The sequence below is a fragment of the Leptonotus elevatus genome, chromosome 3 (genome assembly GCF_054856555.1).
Source record: "Leptonotus elevatus isolate MCC_2025b chromosome 3, RoL_Lele_1.0, whole genome shotgun sequence".
Classification (NCBI taxonomy): Eukaryota; Metazoa; Chordata; class Actinopteri; order Syngnathiformes; family Syngnathidae; genus Leptonotus; species Leptonotus elevatus.
Window position 1 is genome coordinate 16,930,882 of NC_141241.1, and position 26,365 is coordinate 16,957,246.

The following is a 26,365-nucleotide window of genomic DNA, read 5'->3' on the forward strand; positions in this document are numbered from 1 at the left end:
GCATGCACTCACCTCCAAGGCTTTTTACTCACCCGGGAAACCAAATTATAAATCTGAGGCAGACACACTTGTTTTTTCGTGCAGTGACTTGCATTGTGCTTCTACAAATATGCAGGTGTTTTGTTTCTACAGTATTTGGCCAAGCAGTATTTTCAGATATTTGTGTGTGCTGTACTGTTGCTTAGCTTTACGCCATGTACGCGCATGCGCCAAAGTGCGGAATCCATCCATCCATGCATCAGTTTTGAGTGCTAGTTGTCCTCATTAGGGTTGGGAGTCTGGTCTCCAGTCAATCACAGAGCTGAAGCATCTCATTACCTCCAAATAGTACACAACAATAACACATGTTAAAATTTCATCCACTGCAATAATAGTATCAAAAATCGGGCTTTACAGAAATCGTAATCAATGGTAGTTCCTGGTATGTGCGAAATGTGCGGGCCACACAGGGCAGCATTCCTCTACTACTCTCCTAAAAATGCTATGTTAAATTGTTTACTCTTAGCATCATGATGAGTAAATCATTGACGTTTTTATGGGGAATTTGTGGACGTCTTCAAGATTTTGCTAATAAACAATAAAATTAGAGGTTAATAGTTAAGTCAAGGAAGTATGGCATATTTGTTGTATTAAAAATCTATGTTTTGGGGAGGAGCTATGGTTAACTCAAAAGTCTCTGTTGAGTGCGGGCATGGGGTGATGCGCCAAATAGGGGTATTGTTGCACAGGGTGTCATTTAAGCTGAGCTCACCAGAGATCCAAATGTTCAGTTTTGACAGACATGGCATGACAGGAAAAGTCCTATCCATCTATGTGTCTTCTATACTGCTTAAGGTCGCGAGGAGCTGGAGCCTATCACAGGGGACTTTTGTCGAAAGGCGGACTGCAAACTGGACTCGTCGCCAGTCAGTCGCAGCACACAATATAGAGACAGACAAACATCCAGGGCCCTATTTTCGTGCCCAACTCAAGTCTAGCGCAATGCGGAGTCTGAGTGGAGTTTGCTTTATTTTGGTAATTTGCTTGACTAGCAAATTATCAACGTAATTTTTAAAGGCAGAATTGTGGATACTGCACTCAAATATGGACCCAATTAGACTGTGAAAGTGTGACAAATGTTTCAGCCAATGAGTGGAAATGCACTACAACGCTGTAGAATAGACTAACAGGATTTCAATTAAATGTGTGCTCTAACATACACTTAAATATCACCAGATTAAAAACAAAAAAAAGCTTATTCACTAATTTTTTTGGGAGTGTGTCTTGCTGTGAAAGAGTGCAAAGGCGTCAAAAGGTTATTATGGAACAACAAAATAGTAATGATGACAAAAACAAAATTTTCAATACTTTTCAAGTAGTTTTTGTACTCGTTGAAAGTTTTAAGATCAGTGATTGCAGCTTCAATAAAGCACATCTACCATAGTTGTAGGCTGTAACAAAGATCAAATAATACTGTACCTCCTACAAGTTTGAATGTGCCGCTGGCAGGGTTCCTGTCATGTCTGTGTAAATACTGCCAAACAACAACATGAAACTCAATTTCCATCCTTTTGTGTTGATTCATAAAAATGTGCAAAACTGAATTCATCTCCACGCACACAGCGTGGGTTCGCACCCAAGCATTTGCACCTGCTACACCTGGTATCCTGCCTTGATGTAACATTGTTTATGAATAACTTGCCTTCAGTGTGATTGCATAATAATCGAGCAAATCAAATGTGCGAGCGCTCTATTTGTTCCCAATAGCAGAGATTGTGTTATTTTTCCCTGAGTGGTTGGAGGGCATGCTTTCAAAGTGTTGATCTCAGCTGTGGTGCGGAATAAAGACAGAGGAAGGAGCCACAGGCAGTCTGATGTAAGGATGTAACGAGAGAGAAGATGGTGTTACTGATGTGGCTCGCTGCCAGGCTGGGCACTGTGCCCACGAGGAGGCAGCACCGACTGTGGCAAAGAGAACCGCAGACAGTAACAGGGCCCCGAATTCCAAGTGTTTGAGGAGAGGCAGGAGAGGGTTGAAGCTGACTTGCAGGTTTAGTCGGCATTTACATGTGAAGTAGTCAGGTTAAGACGCAGTCAGTGCGCAGTGAGGACATCAGTGGAAAGTGGCAGTCACCATCCCAGTTTTGGGTCAATGCAAATGAAATGATATGACTTCATTTAAATTAACCCATCAAGGGAGAGACAAGACAAACAGGTTGCACATTGATCTGCATGGGTTTGTCATCCTTTTTTTTTTTATATGTGAGCTTTCCGTTTGATATTTTATTGTGAGTTATACACTATTCTGCCTGTCAATGCACTTAGTAAACATGTTTTCAAAGGTGCTCCATAAAATAAGGTGCTACTTTTGTGTAAATAGTGCTGTTAGCTTGTATGCGTCTTCAAATCATGTACATTCGATCAAAGTAAGAATTTACTTTACCTTTTATTACAGTAACAGAGTTGCTAATCAGTAATTGTTCGTGTTTTTGCTCGTGTCCATGCTAGCTGTGTTAGCCGCTATGCTAACTCATCAAAAACAAACCACCTAGCTTTAAAATAAATAATAATAAATAATAAATAAACATATTTTACATGAGTAAAGGTTAAAATAGTTATAACTGAAAACATTTTAAAAATATGAATGAATAGAAGAGAGGACTTGCCTTTGCCTTGCAGTTAGCTTGAGCGTGGATTAGGCTATTTGAAATTTTATGGAAGGGACAGAAAATGCCCTCCAATAGTAGAATGACCTTCATATAAAGTCAAAGTATGCCCTGTTCTTAAGAGTTGATGATACTATTAGCACAGTTATTTAATCAGCTACAGTATCTGCTTTTTTTTCTTCTTTTTTTTTTGCACTTTACTGTTCCGGTCTATTGTTTCTTTGTGCACTGCTTGAGTAAATACTTATTCAACGCAACACAAATGTGATCTTTCAACTTCGTTTTCATTTACATAATGTCTGCCTTACCATACTGTATTATCGTTAGCACACTCTTTCTCTCTGTTCTTTAAATATTCCACACTCCCCTCAGCATAGTTCCGCATTGTAGACAGGCCGTCAGGATAAAATAAATAGTCTGCAGTTAATTATGGAAAGCCAGCTCCAGCTTTGCCCTGGTGATTTATGAAGTGTGTGCACACATTTTTCAACGCATTTTTCTTAATTTATTTTAAATCTGCCTTTCAGTTAATTTCACCACAAACGTCTTAATGATGTGAAAGACGGCTTAGTTAATGAGGCCACTGAGGTGAAACGAAAAGGCAGTACAAGGTATTTTCCAGGTCCTAGTCCCAACCTGAGTATGGATCCAATACAACCTGTTCCCAGATGACATCCGTGAAACTGATTTCCAGACACAATGGAAAATTTAATCCATTGCAGAGTCCAACTGTTGGTGTCCTAAAACGTTAAGTTAATTGTACCAGCAATATTCCCTAGGCGGTATTGTGACCCATTTTTGGCTTTTTGATGGTTCTGACCAAGCCATAATATTCTTAATGACATACAAGTGTAAAAATAGCTTGTATGATAAAACTACCCATATATAGCCTACAGTGAACTAAAATGAAACTTACCATTTACCAAAACTACTCACCCTTTGACATATAGAAGTAGAAAAGGATGATTGCCAAAGGCAAGTTAACCTCAATGCAGCATGTTTATTTTAACATTCGGAACTGTCATACAACTGTAAAAAATAAGAAATCAGCTGTAAAAAACAACAACAAAAAAACAACAACAACAACTTTAAAACAGGGCATGTTTACATCATGAACACTGATATCCTATCCTATGAGATACAAGTGACCCAAGTTACAAGTTTTTAGAGATACATGTTGTCATTCAGCCATTTTTTTTCTTTCTTGCTTTTGCTTGCCGTTGATAGAGAGAGTCTAGCGGCAACTCGGTTTCAGCAGGGTAAAAAGATAGCGTTCATATGTCATGTGACCAGCAGTTGACCAATCACAGCACTGTGATTGGTCAACAGCTGATTACTTATTTTTTACACTTGTATGACAGATCCGAATGTTAAAATAAACATGCTGCTTTGAGGTTAACTTGCAGTTGACCAATCACAGCGCTGTGATTGGTCAACTGCTGCTCACATGACATATGAACGCCATCTTGCATACCAGAAGGAGCAACACAATGCTTATTGAATTTAAATACCCATGCTAGTACTGCTTGTTTTTGTTCTCGTTTATCTCAGAAAAAAACATGCCGAGTAAACACTGCTGCTATGGAACTTGCAAAAACAACTCCAGACACAACAACCGTCCACATATGAAGGATGTAATTGTTTGTATTCGTTTCCCAAAGCCAAAAAGGGATAAATGTGAACGAGGGTCAAGTTGTGCGGACGTCCAAAAGACCCTTTTAACGCCAGCAAAGTGAAGCCTTTCACCTTCATACAGTATGTAGTAAACATTTTGTTGGGGGCCATGCATGCTCCTACAGATGACAATCCTGATCCCTTGCTGGCCACCACCGTCCCAAAGAGGTAAGCTTTCTTTTTTTTTTTTTTGCATTTGGCCCTACCCCGACTGCCAGACGACAATAATAATAAATTACTAGGAAAAATGCTCAAATGTTTTTGCCACTGTTGTTTACATGTGTCTAGCATAAGGTCATGAATATTAATTAAGTGTGGTGACGTGTATCGCGCGGCACGCTATTGAAGCACCAAAAAAAGCTAGGAAAAACGTTTTCATTCTTTACATTTAATTTGATTATGTAGTTACTGTTTGTTTTTCTAAAGTAAAATATTATAGAGTGCTATTTTTCTTCCATTAAAAAATACATTAGAATTTTTTTTGTGGCCCCCATATATTCGTGATTTGCTACTAGGGACTCACCTGTTTTTGTGCTCAGCCCCCCAAATCTATATTTAAAGGTCTTGCTTTGGTGCCATGTTGCGGCCAAGAAACTATTTTGAAGTGAATTTGGGAGCTTCATGTTGTGCTAGCCGCTAGTGATGGCAAAATGAAGCTTCATGAAGCATTTGCGATATTTTTTGACTCCTCTCGATGGCACTCATGATTCAAAGATGCAATGCAAATGTAATCCATTTTCATTGCACTTGCCTTTATCTTTAAACCAAGAGCACCATCTAGAGGAGTCAAAAAATATTGCAAATCCTTCATGAAGCTTCATTCATTCATTTCATTTTGCCATCACTACTAGCCGCCATCTACAGGAAATTATTAACCTTTAATGCATAAAAAACAAATAGCAAATGCAATTATATCCTCTCCCCAAACTCTTATTTTAAAGGTCTAAGAGCCATGAGAGACACAATAACTGACTAAACAACCAGTTAGTAAAATGCACACAAACTTACCTTTTGCAACAAAGCATTGCATCAATTTTTAGCAAAGCAGTCCTACTAAATTGGATCAAACCTTACTATGTTCACTTCATATTGTATTATAAGCATCCAGACTTTTCAATCTTGAAACAACATAATGCGGCAAGGCTCCCCCGCAGTGAAGAAGTGGTGAAATGACAGAGTCGAAGTGCCAAGAGAAATAATGGATTTGTTCTCAAGCTATTTTATACACTTTAAATGAGCAAATAATGTGTGCAAAAAAAGTAAAAAAAACAAACAAAAAAAACCAGATGACATAAAGAAACATTTGGACATGCATGGTTTTGCCTGGCAACGACGATATGTGATCATTCGTACTGTATTTCACCTGCATCAGCCGAAGGTGTTGTTGTGCTGTGGCTAACACAATGCAGGGTCACTAATTGGCATCCTCACACCCACCCACCATTTCTTCCATTTTATCTGGTTCACTGAGCATTTAGAGTGGAAGTGTCACTCGGTAGGACTGTCTAATTCACAAACATCACACCGCTCACAAATTAAGCCCGTAGTTCACGTTCACAGTCACAGAGTGACTGAATTAGCCATTGTTTTGTTACATTTGTGACAAATGTCCATACAGGAAAAACAGCCATAAAAGCCTCTGTGTTGCACAATGCGTGTGTGTAAGATAAACTGCAGTGGAGGTTTGTTGCTCTCTAGAGGCAGGGGGAGGCCTCTGGCTGGCAGGCTCGAAAATACCTCGTATGATTAGAAGCATTTCATCCATCGTTTCACCCGCTTTCAAATGAGGCCTATATCTCCTCTGTGTTTGTTATGCATCGTCGTTTTTGGCCAATTAGCATGAAGTGTGGTTATCTCACTGCTGCGACGACCCAGTGTGGGCTATCGGAAAAGCAAGGTTGTGCGCAAGCATAGTGGTCAGCTCACACCAGCCTTTCCCTATTAGGGACATCCGCTCACAGCTCTTTGCATCAAGATGCTCTCATTTACCACCTTCACATACAGCCATTTATCTCCCTTTCCTCCTTTCGCTCTCTCCTTGCTCTCGTTTTAATTTCCTTCTCAAAAACAGAGCCGGCATTAAGCAGCCAAGCATGGCTAGCTGCAATGTGTCTCTCCTCAAGGAGCGAAGCAATGATTTAATTCCTTCCTTCCTTCTCCGTCTCTGTGGTCTTCTCTCCCTGCTCATGCACACATCATTACACACCAAGGTCTCATTTTCATCTACCTGTGAGGGCACATGCAGGGCTTTAAGTCGTCGCCACGCCACGGCCATTGCTGACAATCAATACCTGTGGTCAGGACGGAGCACGCGGGGCTTCCTAAATAGGCCCTGAAGGTCCAGCCATAAAACACCTTAGAGGCCATACATGCCGCACCATAAGTCACCTTTTTACTTTGTCTCCCGTGACAGAATGAGCAGGGCTGAAAACATTGCAGACAGGTCAGCCATTGAGTCAGGAAGATAAGTAAGGGGTCAGAACAATCCAGCAATTCCTCTGTTCACTCAAACTGCTTAACTTTGGTAGTTTTATTTATTTATTTTGGCCTGCCTGAAGTACACATAACACATGTTTGAGGGCGGCACGTTGGGTGACTGGTTAGCACGTCCGCCTCCCAGGGCAGAGGACGTGGGATCGAGTCCAGGCTTCCGTGCTTGCGTTGGTTTTCTCCGGGTACTGTGGTTTCCTCTCACATTCCAAAGACATGCGTGGCAGGTTAATTGAACACTCCAAGTTGTCCCTAGGTGTGATCGTGAGTGTGGATGGTTGTTCATCTCTGTGTGCCCTGCGATTGGCTGGCAACCAATTCAGGGTGTACCCCACCTACTGCCCGAAGCCAGCTGGGATAGGCTTCAGCACCCCCCGCGACCCTTATGAGGACAATCGGTTACGAAAATGGATGGATGAAAGGATGTTCCGTTTGAGACACACTGTACAGTAGAAAGTGCTTCCAAAATGGCAGCCACTTGGAAGCCTTGCTATTATTTTAAATGAAGAAAATCAGGGCAATTCTGAAATGTGAACTTTTAAGCTGTGGATCTTTTTACTGAGAGTGCACTAATTTATAGTCACACGTTTTACAATGGAGTGCTTCAACAAAGGTCTTTCTCCACTGAAAGTCATTGTAGTTTCTTGACAAGAAGCGTAGAAGAAAAAAAAACATCCATCTTCTTGAATTTTAGATATGCAGCAGCTTGGCAGATGGTAAACACATTTTCAAGAAAGAAATACGTTGTCGGTTATAAGGTTAACCCTATGAAGTCTGAACCATAAAATAAAAACATATTAGTATTTCCAAAAATCAGAAAATACATATCCCACTATTAATTCATTTGCTCCCAAAAACGTATCAATACGCTCTCTTTTAAATGTTTTAAGCGTCCCAAAGACGTATGTATACATTATTATTATTATTTTATGCTAGAGCATACAGAAGGCTTTGATGCCGCCTCTGAAATGCAGAGAACGGGTGAAGCAATGGTAGTAATTACAAAAACGGTCAGCATGTGGCAGCAGAGTATAAGAGATCACCTATGGCCATGTTGCAAACAAGTTAATTTACCCACAGTTCTAAACAGATTTGTGAAAAATGATGAAACTTAGCTATATTCTAATGCTAATTGCAGCAAAACGGAAACAGATAGAAATGTACTTATTTTCCTGATGAAAATAGAGACTCTATAGGTTCCATATTTTTATAGCAATAGAACCCAATATTCTGTGGGCCTTGCAAAATCGGTCAAAATCCAGTAAAACAGCCGGGAGCGAAGGAATTGCTTCTGGGAGTGAATGAGTTAATAAGTATAGTATAAGTATAAGATATAAGTATCTCCTTTCTCAACTGGGGTGATCTTGCAAGGTCGCTGGAAAAGCCAACAGCTGGGTGATACTGCCCTCTAATGGATCATCTGTGCAATGCATGTGTCAGATCATATACGTCAGGGTTTCAATAGGAAAAAAATATTATGCTCATGAAATAGAGGGCTCAAAATGTCTTGTATTTAATATGATACGTTTGGAGGGTTAATCAACATATTTTTACACAAGTAAAATGTAGACAGACGCCAAACGGTCAATGTTTGCCAATTATTTTAACCTTTATGTACTCTAACCATTACAACAGTTGTAGTTGGGGGTCACATTGCAAGAATATGTTATACCTAGCAAGTTTTATAAGGTGAAAAAGTAGACAATCTGTGAAAATCCTTAGGCCTGTCGGATCTTTTAAGTGATCAGTACGAAAAAAACTGATAATGCAATTGGACTCGGTTCGCCAGATAAGGCCAAAGAAATCGCCAGATTAAATTTTTCATTTAGTTCCCTATTTAGTTTTTAAATTGTGGGAGAGGAATAAGTGATGTATAGGCCTGCACAGGGTTAGCCTGTGGCTTGTTGACAGAGACAGAACAATGAGCATGTTTCTCATCTTGCTTCGCCTCCAGCCGGCCTGTAGCCGACATTAAACAAACCGATAGCGAGCACTTTAATTACCTTTGCATTCACGTGCGCTCACGTTCCGCCATTTCCCACTTTGCTTGTGCAGATGGAGGGTAAAAAAGCCAGATAGAAGGTAGAGAAGCATAATTACTTATTTCACTAGAGTGCAGCAGAATGCTTGTTGGCAAATGACTCTAATTCCAAATGGTTAACAAGATTTTTCTTTTTAATAGAGCCGAATCCACGCAACGGCGAATGGTTTTCTTATTTGGAACCTTAATGACTTTTCATACGTTGCATTTCCAATAAGCAGTAAACTCGGGAATTAATATTGCACACTGTGTTATGAATGATGCAAATAGCAGCCAGATAGGAGAACTGTACCTTCATGTTGGCCTACAGTATATTTACTGTCACGTTATTACTGTTAGAAAGTCAGTGCCACTACAGTATATGTTGACATTCACTTTGGAATGGCTTTGATAAATTGTATAAAAATATATGTATAATAAAACATTTAGTGCTTCTAAAATGTGACTGTTGATGACAAATCTTAGTTGTATTTGCTTACATCTCATATACATACAGAACAAAGCTGTTTTGTTTCATTAGAATGCAAACATCCAATGATCAAAAATTATATCACATTTTTCTATATCTGACATCATATTTCCTTTCTTGCTAATATTCTCCCACCACATATACTGCTAGGCCCAATGGCAGCCCCCCCCCCCCCCCACCAAAACGAAACTTTGCATACCATATTTAAAGGGTTTTGCATTGAGTCAACTTTGACTATAATATACCATAGTTCCAACTTTGTTTCATTTTTTTTCTTCCAATTAACTTAGAGCTTTCCGTTAAGGATCCCCCCAATTGGTGGGCAAATGGCCAAAGTTGAATTGACTGTTGTTGTTGTTTTTTGTCAACATACAATGGCAACTTTTTTAAAAACTTTTTTTAACAGCGTTTTTCTCATTTAACCTGTCATTCTGGTAATGGTCTCTGATCCTATCTACATATCTGTAGGGGAAAAAATGTGATGATCATTACAAGACATAATATTTGCAAACCAAACACCAGCAGATAAGTGCAAGGGAATTGGAAGGGGGTGACTGCTTTCATTAGGGTGGAATATTAATGCAGCGAGTCTTTTCAGGTACCGATGGAGCTTGTTCTCCTTGTATTCTTGCTCATTGTGTGCAGCACTTACTTTGATGAGTGAGTCTGAGCTTCAAGTTGATTTTAATTGGGTCACCGTCTCGTCTCTGCTGTTGTGCTTGTGCTGTGTCTGTTGAACTCTTGATTAATTAGTTACAAAAAAAATGTCAGAGAGGTTTTATATGTTTCATATGTGCTCTTCCGATGTTCTACTTTTAGAAGCATTGATACCAAGCAATGAGAGGACATGCAATTAGGGATGGAAATTGCAAAGTACGTCATGATCTTATTATCAAAACAGGGACTGTGAAATAAATGAATGAAGAAAATCTATAGTTACACCTTGAGTCTTCATAAAAACAAACTGAAGCAGCAGGGCAGTGAATTTTGTTTTGTTTTTTTAAAGACAGACATGGATAAAATTTAATTGAAGAGGAGCTAAAGCACGTGTAAAATTTTCACACATTGATATATTTTGATTTTAACTCATTGGCTGCCATTGACAGCTATAGACATAAAAAAATTCATTTGAACTATTTCTATTAGTTTCACATTTTTTCCCACTTTTGTTAACAAGAGTATGAAAACCTAGAAAAAAATGTTATTGTACATTTAGAACAGATATAAAATGTGTGATTAATCGTGAGTTAACTATTGAAGTCATGCGATTAATTACAATTAAAAATGTGAATCGCCTACGCGACTAAAAAATAATAAAAAATTCGGAGTGTCAGGTGATTAAAATTTGTCATCGTAATTAATCGCATGACTTCACTAATTAACTCACAATTAATCACAAATTTTATATATGTTCTAAATGTACAATAAAAAAATACTCTTGTTAACAAAAGTAGAAAAAAATGTTAAACTAATAGAAATAGTCTATAGCCGTCAATGGCAGTGAATGAGTTAATATTTAATTATAATTACTTCATTTAGTTTCTTCAGGGTGAATCATCTGAGCAGTGTTGCGGCGCCCTAGTGACCTATATTGATGAGCCGCCACAGGCTATCGCACTATTTGTTGAAAAAGTTAAGGCAGTCTTAACATCTGTCATATCTGAATGGTTTTAGTTCAAATCCGATGTGGTGTGACCCAGTGACAATGCATGTTGAATGATTTTCCCAACTGAGTCCATGTCAATCCCCCCCCCATATGCATCAGAAGAATGTATTATTACAGATAAAGCCTCAGTGGATTCCATAAGACCCCCAATCCCTATCACGGTCCGACACAGACCGGTAGTTTATGGATATATTATTCCGACTCCTCATCTTCTTTATCTTCCCTCCCAGATTACCACCTTCTCATGTGTACGCTCACAAGCACACAACCACTGCTCGTCGCCCCCTGGAGGGCTCCTGTGTTTTCAAAGTAAAGACCACTTAGAGAATAGCCCCAGGCATTTGAATACCAAAGTGTGCTGTGTTACATATTAGAAGGCACTCTACAAGTCAGGAACATAAACACTCAGTAGCTCATCTCTTCTCCCAAGAATACACCAAATACCTCAAAACAGTGGGGAGAAAGAGGCGATATGGAACAGATAGTCTGTGGGGACGTGACCACATTAAGAAGCACTCATTGAGATGTGCCGATCATCAGACTGTAACAGTATGAGAGTAGAGGCTGTTTTAATATTTTATTAGTAAAAAGTCAGAAAATATCCTTCCAGGGTATTACCACAAAAGTAACAACATTTTGGAATATAACCGTATAGTCAGTTACTAATAGAGATGGTTAAAATGTCCGTAAAATCATTGCTTGCATATAGTTTAAAAAAAAAATATTACATAAATAAATAAATAAATGGAAACAGTTTGACCCACAAACAAATTCATTCTATTAGCTTTAATTAACAACTTAGAGGTCAACTAGTGCTTATACTGTCAGTTTATTTTTAATTCATACGTAAATATGTTGCTAAGGCTTATTAATCTTAATTAGATAGCAGCGAGAGTGACCTCCTGTTTTGCAAATAGTTATTCCACATGTAGTGCTAATAATATGCGGTCTATGTTAGTTATAAATGGTTAAGTGCATTTACATTTCACAATAAGGCTTCTTTTTACTTGTCACGAATCACTAGACGTAATGAAAAAATAACATTTTCAGGAAGCACTTTTTCTTTAGTATAATATTGTGACTGTAAGTTAAAAATGGTAAAAGCTTACAGTGACTTTTATCTTAAACAAGCCAGTTAGAGAGCCAACCCGCGATTATTAAATAGTTTTTTCATGTACAACTGGTTATTAGTGATTAATATTGATTGTATTTCATTATTAAGCTATTAATAACCTGGATTTTTTTTGTTTTTTATGTATTACAACTGCAACATTAGCTAAGAAGACGTTAGTGCTATGAGACAGCGTCAAGACTTTGATAGGAAATGTACACCATATTCTTGCTTTAAGTTTCTTAAAGATGTATTTGGGTTCACTGAATGACAACATGGAAAAGAGCAGCGTCAAGTGAGATGAAAATGTGTTGGTAGCAAACATCCGGACCTCCTTTTATAGGCAGACATCTTGTTAATGATCACAAGCTACATTCAATCTCTCAGTCAAGTAAATGAGGTTTGATCAGATACGCAAGCAGGCAGCTGGCTCACTATCTGTCACCACCAGCATGTTAATATTGGAAGAAAAACAACGTTATTAACAAACAGAGAAAGACAATTCTTTCTCACAGGCAGGAGGAGGAAGCTGTAATCTCAATTTTTAATGACCGCTCCTGTGTGACGACTTTGTCATTGTGTTTGGTGAAGGAAGCGAGCCAGGGCTGTCACTCTTATGTCAGGCTACACCCACTTTAAAAATAATAATAATAATCTATTGCTTCTGTAAATAGCTCCTGGAGACATTTCAGCATTTTAATAGATATTGTTGCTTGCTTCTTTTCAAAATGTGATGCATACATATATTAGAGGAATGGCATTATTAAAGTAATGTGTTCAGGAAGCCAGCGAGTTGTGATGTGTTCTAACCTCTGGAGGCTTATTATTGTATGTTAATATGCGAGATATATGTACAAAAGCATAAATGTATACCCCACATAAAAGTTATGCTTTAACACTATAATGTGAAATATTAGCTACAGCTCTTAAGCCATTTAATGGTTGAAGGATCTTGTGGAAGAACTTTGGAATGAAGTAAAAATGCAACTAGCTTTTATGTCCCGACAGTGGGTATAAAAAGTCTACACACCCCTGTTGAATAAAAAGATGACACCAAGATAAATCCATTCAAAACATTTTGCCCATTATTGTGACCTGTAACCTGTACAATTAATTTGGGGGGGAAACTGGAATCGGTTTGTGCAAAAATAAACTGAGATAATGTGGTTTGCACAAGTGTGCACACCCTCCTGTGTTCAGAATTAACAAATTGCATTAAAATTCATGTTAAATGGGATTCAGCTTTCCACTATTTAAAGCATCTCCTGATAAACCACAGATTAATTTCAGATGTTCTAGTAGAATCTTTAAATGGTGGCAGGTGTTTGCACACTCCCATTTACCATGATTTTGAATGTGATTGGCTAATTCTGACCACAGCCATATCCCTATTTATAAGCGGGTGTGAACACTTGCGCAACCAAAACTATTGCAGCTTATTTTTTCCCCTGTGTATTTTTTTCCCCAATTGACTTTTACAGGTAACAGATCGCAATATCACATTACCTCATTCACTGCCATGAATTCATTTTTTTTTTAATTATAAAAAATTAGGGGCGATAGGCAATTACATTTTTTAACTGTAATTAATCTTATGACTTCACTAGTTAACTCATGATTAATTGCAGATTTTATATCTGTTCTAAATGTACAATGAAAAAACAATCTAGGTTTTCATACTCTTGTTAACAAAAGTGGAAAAAATGTTAAACTAATAGAAATGAGTTCAAATGAATTTTCGACGTTTATAGCCGTCAATGGCAGCGAATGAATTGTTTTGTTGTTGTTTTTTAAAAAGCAGAAAAGATTCTAAAAATTTGGGGCGTCAGGTGATTACAATTTTAATCGTGATTAATCGCATGACTTTATTAATTAACTCACGATTAATCACAAATGTTTATCTGTTCTAAATGTACAATAAAAAAAATCTAGCTTTTCATACTCTAGAAAAAAAATGTTAAACTAATAGAAATAGTTCAAATGTATTTTTGACGTGTTTAGCCGTCAATGGCAGGGAATGAGTTAATGGTGAAAAATAAATTCAAAAAGATTTGCCTTTTTTACAAAAATCTGACATCATGTGTAGTGTGTAGTGTGTTCTAGGAAAAGCCGGTCACACATGCAGGATGTCACTTACAGCTCGAGTCCCTCTTCTATCTATATACAAGCCCACTTTTCTATGTTGCGATTTAGCCATGACCTTTGTATCAGGAAACAAAGCAACAGGGAAAGGAATTTGGACACATGGAAGAGGGAAAGCCAACATTTGCTCTTGTCAGCCCACCAGCAACCCTTTCCCTTCTCATCTGACAGACACACACATCTTCTTAGGGTACAAAGATGAACAGCGGTTTTCTTTGCATTTATCGTGACGAATTTCTCCACACACGTTCCACTTTGGTTGACCAATACATTTTGTGAAAGCGTGGCCTGGTGGTGTTGTTCTTTAATAAGTCCAGAGGTGAGGCAAAGCCGGCATGTGATCAGTCATCCTGTCAGGATCTTAGCCTCTGATTATCACCCAACATATTGGTGGAGGCTTTAATCTGCCACAGCCGCCTATGTCACGGCCCAGTAGACAAGTTGGGGAAAAGGTCACATTTCATGCCTGTTGAAAATGTGTATGAGCCAGAAAATTAGATTAGATTTTTTTTTTTTTCAAATGCAAGTGAACGGTTTTGAATAAGTCACTTTGAAACTTTTTAGGAGGAAAACAGGAGTCGAGAATTCATAGACGTATTAGATATACTGGTGTTGTCTGAGTCTGAGACCACTTGCAAAAACTGGTCCAAATGGTCACACGCTCGCCCATGGGCCTCACTTACAGACTTCAGAATGGATCTTTATTTACAACACAGAACTCGGAAACAGCTGATCAATCCATTTAGCCTTAGGCCACTGATTTGTCCGTATTTACTACAACAGGCAAAGAAAAGCCAGGGTCTTTTTTCCTTTCTCCTTCCTATTGATCTGGCGCTTAGAAAAGCTGCCCTGCTGTCTAAACTCTATTGATCCCTCCCTCTCAACGACAGCCTCTCGCAACTGTGCAGAAAAGGGACTGGATGAATTGAAATTTCATTTCCAGCAACTTGTTCTTGCTATTTTCACCCCTCGCCACCCCCCTGCACTATTTGTGATGTTGACCCCCACCCATCTCCACCAGACTATTGGGATCTTGTGTTGGCTGTCCAGAAGTGTGTGTCCTCACTGGGACTGGTTATTTATATAGCCTTAGCTGTCACAAAGCACTTTACAGAAACACAACACAGAACAAACATTAACAGCAATACAATAGCTACAATACAATATAATACAATCACAACAAACCAACATTTTTTTTTCATTCCTACTACATACGCTTTGATGTTTGAAGCAGTTATAGATGAAAGAGGAGAGAATCAGTCACACACACACACGTCTGCTACAAGCTAAGTTTGCTACAAGCTAGGTCGTAAACAAGCAGCTGCTGCGTCCGTGATGAGCACCATACGCACACACACAAAAAACTGAATGGTCCAATTTTCCAGTCCCATCTAAAGTGCTTTTCTTTTAAGCGCCAAACCTCCATCTCCTCATCCTGCGCACACCACCGACATTCTCGTGGTCATCCCCACCGCCATCCATCCAGCGCACCAGCGTCGACTGTCCTGCAGCGCCGACCTCTCTGCCGAGCAAAAGGGGCTGCGAAAAATGCTGCCTAATGTTTCCTAACACTAGAGTACTCACTGAAGGCACTGAAAAAAAATAACCATACAGTACTCCAATATTGAACATAGTGAAATGCATTATGGGAATATTCAAATTCCCATTCCCTCTGAGGGAGTGACATCGTCGTTTTCAGCACTGACGACTCACGTGTGTATTCAAAACGGCAATGGAGGAAGGAGAGAGATTTGCATTTTCAAGCTGAAAGTGCAGTCACTATTTTGACTTTGTGTCAGCTAAAAACAAAAATGTTAAAGTTTGTTGTACACTGTGCTGTAGAGTGTTTTCTACATTGTTCCAGTAACACCGTCAAAAAACAACAACAAAACTGATCGCAGGGTAGTATGCATTTAGATTGTGTGACTCCAAGACGTCCTCAAGCAATGTGTGTTATAAATGTTGAGTTTTCCCATTGCAACATTCATATTTAAATATGTCGTGTAAAAAAGTTAGCAAATTTATGTTACGTGAAATCCTTGAAAATGCCTTCTTTTTATAAGTCCAAAAGTTGTTTTTAAATTATTTTTAATGAAAACAAACGTTCTTAAATGTCACTGTCACCGGGTCTCTTTTTTTATATATATTTTTTTACTTTAAGCAAGGTTGTAGGTATCTGCTGAATGCAACTATTAAAGTAACTTGTAATCTAAATTAGCTATGTTTAAAGCAAGTAATCAGTAAAGTAGCTAAGTTACTTTTTCAAGGTAAGGTTCAGATCTAAAACCACCACCAGTCAGTTATTTCTGGATCATCAAAATGTACCATTAAGCTAAGTCTATAATGTCACATCAAGCTTATTAGCATATCATGCGCTTTCTGTCATATGTCATTAGAATATTTGCTTCATGTGTCTTATCACAACAACATTTACCTAAAAAGCAGGTTGTGTTTTATTAATTAACATTACAAATCAGCCATCGCCCAATTTCAAGCCCCTAATGTCAATTCTTATTGTAATGCATTCTCATTACTACCATTGTAACTCCTATTATGATAAAGATGATTATTCCATTTATGACGGAATTATGGTCGTGTTCCCCGAAGGCACATATTTGGCTGGGTCGTTGGCCAAACAACATTGAGAGCTGACACTGATAAAGATAAACACACAAACACCCCAGTGTGTCTGCTGTTGTGCCTGTAAAACGCTCCATCTGAATTGCATATCTGCCTCGCCACCACGCTTGTCATAAGCTGTATTAAGAAAAATGGTCACACGGTTTGACACAAATTGGAAAATGACATTTGGAAAACGCGGCTGTGGAAATTAGAGATATTAAAATTATACATCAGTGTCTGCAGTGCAGGGTGGAAAAGCGTGTGCAGGGGTTCCTACTTGTGTTTCCCCAATCGAGCTTCTTCTCCATGTTCATATCCTCAGCTTTATTTCTCTTTTTCTTAATCTCGCACACTTTGTCTTTCTCCGGAGGCGATGTAAGGTCACAGCCCAGGAAAAGTGGTTTTTAAATGCAGCAACACATAAGTTTGCCCCACAGGGACGAACCCACCCAGTGTGTGTGTGGGGGTGTGTGTGTGCGTGTGTGTGCAGCCACTGTTGTGTTTCTTGTCATCTTATTGCTCGGGCTTTCTGGCAGTAACCTGCTAATGTATCATCTCAGAGGTGTGATATGCTTTACGCAAAAGTAAGGTGTGCTTACACTTTTAAAAAATTGAGGTAGATTCATCTGCTGCCTTTTTTTTTTTTTTTTTTGAGGAGGCAAAATGACAACTGTTTTAAAAGTGGAAGTGTTAAAAAAAAAAAAGAAGATATTTTGGATGCATATGAATTTACTAGTATGGTGTTTTCTCATATTTGCGGTAAAGGGCTTTAAAAAAAATGCAATAGCCGCGTTCGTGAGAGTAATTTGTAGAATGGTATACTAATACTCACCTAAGTCAACTCGTGGTTTTCTAACAAATATGTCAAAATGTACTCATTTATGTTGAGTACTGCCCTGTATGTAAACATGTATGGCCTTTGCCTTGGTTTCATTGTTGTTGTTGTTGTTGTTATTTCCATTTTTCACACAGAACAGTGACTTGGAATGTTTTGACCTCCTGACCTCTCCTTTTAAAGGAAAATTAAGTTCCCACTTCAAAAAGAGCTGCCACATACTGTATGTATGTTGCCTTCAGGATGGAGGTCAGAAGCTCTTTTCAAAGCGAGTGCAGGAGGAAAACATTCATTGTCTATGGCCTTGAAGAATGAATGGTATATTCACATATGCTGGTCAAATATTTAGAGAATGGTCCGCAGTAATCCTTCATGGTTGGGAGAAGGCGGGAGGTCATCCATTTTAAGAGCAATCACTTTCTAAGGCCGGCTTCACACACAGTCATTCCAGCTTGAAATTTAATTTCCTTTGCAATAGCAAATTGTGTTCTCTATTGCCCATTCAAGCCTGCAGTCACCTCAGTATAATTTCTTAACACAGTAGCCCCCGAAATGTCAGGGAAAGACTGAAATATCTAATGACCGTTACTCTTGCAGCCTGCGGAATTGGAAATGTGGCCATTAGAGTGCTGACAAAAAAACCTTTGACCCTGTCTCGCTCAACATCTTTGATGGATATCATTCGAGACCAGGGGTCTATTTCACAAAGCAGGTTTAGTGAGAACTCTGGATCAAGAAACCCTGAAATGTGGGAAACTGCATTTTCCGTTTCAGAAAGGGAGGTAAATGAAACAAGAGAAAAAGAGGTAACTCTAGCCTGTTTCATAAAAAGAGGTCATTTAAGCTCTCGGTCATTTACCGTAGTAACAGCGTCCATGAACCAAACCTGGTCGGTTGCAGGTTTTTCACAATGAACCTCGGGGTTTTCTCTGAGGTTTTTAGCCACACACGGCATTAATTTCCTCATTCATAAAGGCAGCTGCAGCGAGTTTTTGCGTAAATACGCCTATAGTCTATAGCGTAAAGTCCACTTTTGTCACAAACATGTCCTTTTGACAACGACCCTATTGATGAAGGTGCCGCATTATTGCGCAGGTAATTAAATATTGGTCGTAAGATTGTTATCAGACCGCGCAGAGATATATGTTGTCATTTCCGGACAGTTTCGATTCATATCACAGTCCATCATCTACATAAATCCGTCCTTACATTTCCAACATTACCAGCCGTAGTCATATGCGCTCACATCCCAGCATATATTGTGTGTTGCGCTCCATTTTTTGAATAATGTTTTTTTATTTCATCTTAAGTCAAGTGCGCTTCCCCTCGGCAGGATTGTACCTAAATGAAATAAATTAATGAGTTACCATTCAAGTAGGTTTCCCCTGTAATATTATTGTGATTGCAAAGGACTACATTTAATTTTACGCATTGAGCCGCGCAGCAACGTTCTCCCACGAACCGCTACGGTGTTGCACTTTTTTTCGAAATTCGCCATGTGATCGCATTAAGATTTTTAGTTGAGGTCTTGAGGTCTCCCTGATTTTTTTTTTTTTGGGGGGGATTTGTTAGAATTGAGATGTTTCTGGGGTTGGGGAAGAATTCTGGTGGGTGGCCCGGTGGGTGGTGTCTCGTCGGTGCTGGATTTCACTTTCCTTCTTTGGTCCCCTTGGGTCTCCTGACGGCGGTGTTCGGTTTAGGTGAACGGTATGGGATTTTTTTTCTAATAGGTTTTTGGTGAGTTAACAAATACACGCACGCACGCACGCACGCACGCACGCACATACACATACTCACCCACATACAAAAAAAAATAATGCATATATATATATATATATATGTATATGTATATATATATATATATATATATATATATATATATATATATATTAAAAAAATAAAAATAAAAGAGCAATGATGATGACATTACCGAATGAACAATACTGAGCTCTTTAAAAAAGAAAAAAAAAGAAAAAACTAATTTTTAGTTGAGAGGGGTATAAAACAAACAAACACGGAAGCAGAGGCGGCACCGCGCTCTGCGCTTCCCCGTTGCCATGGTGACTCGACAAATCGGGCCTCCATTGATGTGGACTTTTTAGTGTAGTGGCAACGCCAGGTGAAATTACTCTGCGTTGATATAACTACCTCAAATCAACTGTCCTGGAACCAAAAATGCTGAGTTTCCTCACTCAACCTGTGTCAACTCGCTGTTCAGGGTTATTCTCGGTTTGTAGAACATGCTTTGTGAAATGGACCCCAGTCATGTTTTGATTATAAGTGAGAATGTTGTTCAATGCACATTGATGATTGAAAACATGGGAACATGAAACTTTCTCCCTATTGTTTGCAGGACTTCAGATTTTTTTTAAAGTCTACATTAATGTGAAAAAGTCAAGTCGAGCTCAACTAATTGCTAGTCAATTGGTCGACTAGTTCGTACTTGTGCATGACCAATGGCAATCAAGATTTATTCATCAGTCAAGGTGGATAATTAAATTCAGCACACTTCTCCGTTGCCTCCAGCCAAAAATGATTAGCGAGTCAACATCATCCTCTAAACATCATTGTGAAGTAGTAAAGTTGACTACCGGTAGTCTGTAAAAAACAATCATATGATGACATCCTCTATTTCAAGTCCTATAGAATGAAGCCCATGAAATGTAAATTATGAATGGAATTTAGAACTGAATATTCTAAAATCGCGTTTATAATAATAACAATAATAACAATAATAATAATAATAATCATATTTTAATAATAATAATGATAAAAATATTTATGTTTAAATAATATTAATAATAATAACAATATTTCTTTTTTAATAATAATATTAACAATAATAATAATAATAATAATTATTATTATTATTATTACTATTACTTTTATATGGAATCAAATGAAGCCATAAAGTCCTAATGTGCAAATCTTAATTTTATTGTCTTACAATTGCAGGTGAGGGTTACGAAACCCTTACAAGAGATCATTTTGATAGGCTAGCCAAATTCGCTGGTGGTTCACAAGGAAAGTATGGCATTTGAGTTGAGGTGTTTTTACAGCGCGCGCGGTAAACCAACGGCCTTCAAAGCACAGCACTTATTGCTGAGTGCCTCTGGGGTGGTTGGCCGAGATTACTCTCAAAACAAAGTGCGGACAGGTTGATTAATTGAAGGGTCCGCAGAGGTGCACAGCACAGTATATTATCACGCCAGCGAACACTCGCTCATTTCATCCGCGGTGGACTTTTATGGGCTGATCTTGCCACTGTGTGAGTTTGTCACTTCATAAAAGTGATGCCACCTCCTCTTTGGGTGTCGGTTTTGCAAAAACTTATCAGCGCTCTGACAGACGTGTTGTTTTAATGAAGTCTCTGCGGCTCTCTCACAACACAATACACAGATGATTGAAGGTCATGGCAGAAGCAATGTTTCCAACGCGATTCTATTTTTGTGGAGAATAGGATGGTGATTACTCCATACACTTGCATTTAGTTTTTTTTTCCCAGATGCAGTATGTGCCAGTTTGAGAACCTTAGCTCCAACGTGTAGTGCAGTTTCCGGGTATGCAGGTTGCTGAGCGTCTTCCACTTAAAGCTTTTGAACATCCTGAAGTCGGTCTGAAGTAAAACTTGATCACTCTCGGAAACATCTGCTGAAATGAGTTTTTGTTGCTGTTGAGTTATAATGCAGACCTCCAGATAGATTTGCCCAAATGCCTGCTGTAGGAATTGGGTGTTTTCATTAGCAGTTGTTGTGGCACGATGTTCAATGGCTTGGTTTGTCAAGATCAGATCCTGTTTGCATGAATTGTATTTTGTACAAAGCATTGGAGCAGTGTTAGGGACGTAAAGCTTCTCAAAGTCAGGGAGAGACAAACGTAATGCCCCCGATGGCAATTTTGCAACACTGCTCAATGTTAATTGGCAAGGCATCGGCTATGGAATAATGTGTCAACAAAAACTGCAAAACTGTCAAATGCCTCACATTTGTTTGAATGATACTTGAAACTGAATAGAAATGTCTCAGTACATATATAGTGACTTTTGGCAGGCTGTATATTGAATTTTGGTCCAATTTTGACATATACAAACATAGGGTTCAAAATTGCAGTGCAGTATCAGTTGAGGATTTGTTTGAAAATGCACATTTCACAGAATGGAACTATACTGCTCCAGATGAACAACCTGGTCTGGTCATGGTCCAAGACTGGCATTCGTTGGTTCAGAACCAGATCCTCGGTCTCTGGAATGGCCGTAAAGGTTGATGACTTCAATTTAGATCGGGACCTTGAATCTACTCAATTCTACAGTAATTATGAACAGGTCGGGGGTGATTGCTGTTGTGGTGGCGAAGGGGGAGGGGAGCTGGTGGCGGCGTGTCATGCGGTCATGCCCCTCATCACATCACATGAAAGGATTCTAATTAACTTCAACACCATATCAGACCGCAATCAACAGAACCACAGAGGAAATTAGTTTTTTTTTTTTCTGTGGCATTCATAAGCAAGGCGTTAAAATGTATACTAGCCTGTTTGTTTTTAATTAACATTTTGTGCTTAGAAGGCGTGTTAACAATATCCCTTAATGAGCTTTGTGCAAAAAGAGCCCAACAGAGGACAAGGGGCAACTACTTCCACTGTTTGTTGATGCGCTCTTCTTTATTCTAATATCATTCCAATCGTAATCAGTGTTTAACTCCTCATTCAGCAGGAACGTCACCTCCAGCACCTCCTTCCCATTTGGGGACGAGCACATTATACAGGCAATCCTTTCTTCATTATCACAAGTGGTAATGAGATCGTTCTTGATGAGGTCGTATAATCTTCATATTAGTGTGAAATTGTTTTAAATCCTTGTGTTGTCCTATCCATGTTGCACAAGATAAGACAAAACATATTCATTACATTTATAATCCAAGTACAAATGCTATACAAAATGGTGTATATGCTCCATTTAAAAAAAAAAAAAATGCTGCTAATTGTGATCACCCCCCTGCCTTCATTGATGGGTTCCGCTATCATTTGTTTTAGTAGTTTTGTCCACCGAGTTTTCTTAAACAGAACCTTGGGCCCATTGAAGACATTTTCCTCACTGCCCTTCTGTCCAAATGTCCCAAAAAGTGTATTTTACTTAGAGCACTGGATTGATCATTTTAATTTATGCCGGCTTTTTGCTGGTTTATTTATTTCCCCTTCCATTTGACTGGTCACTCGTTTGTTTTCCACAGTGTCCTTGTATGTCATAATTTGCACCAACCTGAAACATCATTGCTGAGAATTTTAGCGTTTCTTGAGAGAAGTTTAATCTGGTTTAGAGCTGAAAGGTGAATAATGCATCTCAAAGTGCTACACGTACTGTTTTACCATTAATATGCAGCTCGCGTTATCTACAGAATAGTTATGAGTACCAGCGAAAATGTTTGTGATGTTATTTATTTATGTTGCTCTTTTCAATTATTCATGTGTTTATTTATTCATGGAAGAACTAACTGAAATCTGAAATTGGAAAATTCATTTTTTGCTGAAGGGCGCTTGGCCCCACTCTATCCTGCCAGACACACACACACACACACACCCCCCCCCACACACACACACACACACACACACACCCACACACACACACACACACACACACACACACACACACACAAAATAAATAAATAGTGTGAGGTGGGGTGTAGGCTTTTTATTAATTTCTTATGTAGTATTTACTTAAACTCACCAGATAATGGCTCACTGAAGAAGGAACGAGTTGACAAAAAACAAGAGAGCTGAAGACTATCTGTTGTTGTCTTCCGTGTGTGACATTGGTTGTATCTATGCTTTAACGCCCTCCACTTGTTTTTGTCCATTGTCTTGGAAAACCTGGATATAGTTGAAAGTCAGTCATAAGAATTTAGATGGGGGAAAAAAGTCCATGGTCCCAAAAAATCTGTAGCCCTTACCAATGATTTAATTCGAATATTTTTAATACTCCTTTCAGGGTGATGGGTGAACTGGAAGCTGTGCCGGCTGACTTCAGGCGAAAGGCAGACAAGACAACACAAAGGACTGCTAACCAGCCAATCACAGAGCACGTATAGAGATTTGCTGCCTACACCGAATTAAGGTGATTTACATCATCAGTGTGTTTGAACATTCCTATTTTTCTGTAGTTTAGAGCAAACAGTGAGGCTGTAATGCTGCACACTAGTGATGGCAAAATGAAGCTTCATGAAGCATTTGCGATATTTTTTGACTCCTCTAGATGGTGCTCTTGGTTTAAAGATAAAGGCAAGTGCAATGAAAATGGATTACATTTGCATTGCATCTTTGAATCATGAGTGCCATCTAGAGGAGTCAAAAAATATCGCAAATGCTTCATGAAGCTTCATTTTGCCATCACTACTGCACGCCCAACTAAAAAAATGAAGTTTACATGCAGTTTGAGGTTCATGACTTTTTCAGCAGTCAGTGAACACATCTCCCCTAATATCACATAGAGCCATGCTTTTTGGAGAGAACGCATATACATTGTAACGATCAGTAGTATGGCACCGCACCACAAAGTTTGTTTGTTTTGCCTACGCAGCACTTTTTTTGTGACGCTTGGTAGCGTCAAAAATACTTTTTGCCTTTTAATAAAGTAAGTTACCTGTGGGCTTGCAGCCTATTATTTGTTTTGCACTTCTGCATTTTTTTTTTTTGCTATCGAGCTACGCCGTCTATGGCTGATCAGCCACCGCGCATTACAACATACATTTTCAATTCAGCTCTTTTTCCTTTTAATGATATAAATAGTGTGTTTAACAATACTTAAGGGCCACATTTTTGATAAATGTGTAATCAAGGCGCATGGATGTTTAATAAAATTCATTTTATTCCACCTCTATGTATACATTGCAGCTAAGTGTTTAGTTTAGTCTTATAACTTGTCAGTATGTAATGAATTGTGTTGTTGTGAGCGTCATGACAGTTGATCAAAGGTGTCACAATCTCATCTTTCAAGGTGTCAAAAAACAGCACAGCCTGAAAGTAATATGGAATGACAATTTGTATCTTTTAATTACAGCACACATCTCTGGGCATTGTACATTTATTCAAATCTGTATCCATCTTGATCGCTTTATAATATACTGTAGTTCTTTGGAGGGATGAATGATTAAAATACATTGATTCAGCAGCCTTATTTACATTCACCCCCCTCCGACACTCTTCGTCCTTATTTTTCACAATTAATTGTGGAGCGTGGCAGTTTGGAGGCTGAGGCACCGGTGACAATTTGTAATCAAAGCAGCGGTTCAAATTATTTATGGAGGCAGAGTGACAAGTTTTTGATGAGTTTGTTCTGCCTTGTGAGTTGATAGATACCCGTAGTTGACAGTGAAGCTGCTGACTTCAAGTGCCACGAGATGAAAGATTAAAATGGGCTTTTTTTGTGTGTGCGTGTGTGTTTTAGCCAGATCAAACCAAGCCAATGGTCACCCCTCCTCCACTGCTACCCACCTTCTCCCAACACGACCTTGGCTGCATGTGCATATGTAAGCATGCATGCATGACTGTGTGCTTGCATCATTCCCAACCTAGAGGGTTTATTAATTTTGATTGATGACTCCATTTATCTTTGGAATAACAATTCTCTAATACCCCTCACCGCCATGTCTGCAGCCATCAGAGCTCAGTATGGAAGTGATATTACAAACAAAATGAGAAATTTGCTATTTGACAAGGAGCTTGATAAAATGCTTTCATTGTTGGTCTTGATGTGTGGAAATGTTATGTTAATGATACCACAAGCCAAGCAGTTTTGTTGGAAACTAATCAGGAGACCAGATGCGGGATAGAATAGGAGACCTTTGACCTTAAACAAAAAACAAACTTTTTTTGTTCCATTGATGCAAAATAAAATAACAGCAACATTTAAAAAAAAAAAAGCATCTATCCATCCATCCAGCTAGCCACGAGAGCTAACTAGCTGCTGGTCTCTGTCTCTATCATTTAGATAGGAGAGGAGACTAAAACACTTATACTGTACAAAGTAAGAATCTGTATTGTGTTATTAGAATAAACTACTCTTTAGAGCACAAACATTCCTTAGTTGTCTTTACAGTGGAACCTCTAAGTTCAACAAAGTCTGTTGCAGAATGTTGTTTAGCCTCAGAATTGTCTACATTTATAATACATTTTTTGTTTAGTTTTTGTTTGTTTTTGTTTGTTTTTGTTGAAGTTTTGTGAGGGCTGTTGATTACAATTTTTAAATTGTAATTATTTGCCTGATTTCCTAATTAATAATCACACATTTTATATCTGTTCTAAATGTACAATAAAATATTTGTATCATATTTTTCATGCTCTTGTTAATCAACAAAAGTGGACAAATAGATTTATCTCATAGAAATATTGTTGTATCTTTTATTTCATGTATAAGTACTTTTTATAGTAATTCATAAGTTAAAAAGATACATTACAGTTAAAAGGAGTGTCAAAATTGAGTCAGATTTGTGTGGAGCTAAATGCATAGAATCTTTCTGCTACTAGGTGGCATTAGCGTTTTATGTTGGACGTTGGTGAGAGTAACAGTCTGTTATTCTTTTCAAATTAAGCGTAAATTATTAGAACATGAAATAATCCCAGTCCCCACAAATGTATTATTAAATTTGCAAAATTGTGTTATAGTGACACCTATGTACAACA

General features: G+C 38.4%; 1 long non-coding RNA gene across 1 annotated transcript in view; it reads left to right on the plus strand.

Annotated features, from left to right (window-relative positions):
- The window catches only part of LOC147177137 (uncharacterized), a 57,335-nt gene that overhangs the window by 8,754 nt on the left and 22,216 nt on the right, over positions 1 to 26,365 (plus strand). The window contains exon 4 of the long non-coding RNA XR_015094390.1: positions 23,676 to 23,801. This is a non-coding gene — a long non-coding RNA (uncharacterized LOC147177137). The remainder of the gene's footprint in view (positions 1 to 23,675; positions 23,802 to 26,365) is intronic.